Here is a 926-nt window from a genome sequence, read left to right as displayed (position 1 = left end):
AAATCAAAATTAGCATGGATTGAAGTGGAAGATGTGGGTTCAGAGGTTGATGTTTCAGAGTGATCTGCTTGAGGTTTCATCGATTTTGACTTTGATGAACTTTCAATTTTACTTGGATGGTTCATCGATTCATCAGCTGATGTTTCCTCATTAGGATTCTCTTTTTCATCAACGGTACTTGCTGATGAGGTGGAATTGACAATCAGAGACTCTGGTTTGACCATAGGGTTTCCATCGGTCTCTGATTTAGAGGTGTCATTACTTCCATCATATTTCTTACTTGTACTGTTCTCGTATACCACATTCTCAAAATCCTGTCTTAAAACGACAGTTTTTCCATCGACTTTAACTCTTTTAAAATTTGCTTTTAGTTCTAGAAGTTTATCTTCCTCTGATTTTTTAAGAGTGCTGATGCGACTCTTTTCCTAAGCTAGTTCGGCTTTTTCTTCGGTTAGAAGGTCAGTCTCTCTTTTGTAGAAACTTGCTTCTTTTTCCGATTTTATTCTTTCAGATTTTTCAAAATTTAATTTCTCTTTTATATTAAAGAAATCCTCTGAAAGTTTTATCACCCTTAACTCTAGCTCAGATGGAGCAGAGTTGGTTTCAGTGCAAGTAGACTCACATACCTGATCATCAGAGTTGGAGGCAGATTCTGCATTGGACGTGGCCATCAGACAGATAAGTGCTTTGTCTTCATCATCTGATGAAGAATCAGACACCCAGTTTTCTTTCTCGGCCATCAGGCTTCGCTCTCTAGGATTATACTTGTATTTGTTCTTGTAATAGTCAGCATCCTTTACCAATCGTCCTCTGCATTCTTTGGAAAAATGACCGAGTTTTCCGCACCTGAAGCAGCGGAGGTCATTTTTCCTTTCATCCTTGTCCTCTTTCCTCTCGTCTCTTCTGTCTTCTCTTCTTTCTTCTCT

The sequence above is a fragment of the Cynara cardunculus genome, assembly GCF_001531365.2.
Source record: "Cynara cardunculus var. scolymus isolate 2C chromosome LG 17, CcrdV1, whole genome shotgun sequence".
Taxonomy (NCBI): Eukaryota; Viridiplantae; Streptophyta; class Magnoliopsida; order Asterales; family Asteraceae; genus Cynara; species Cynara cardunculus.
This window is presented reverse-complemented; position numbering follows the sequence as displayed.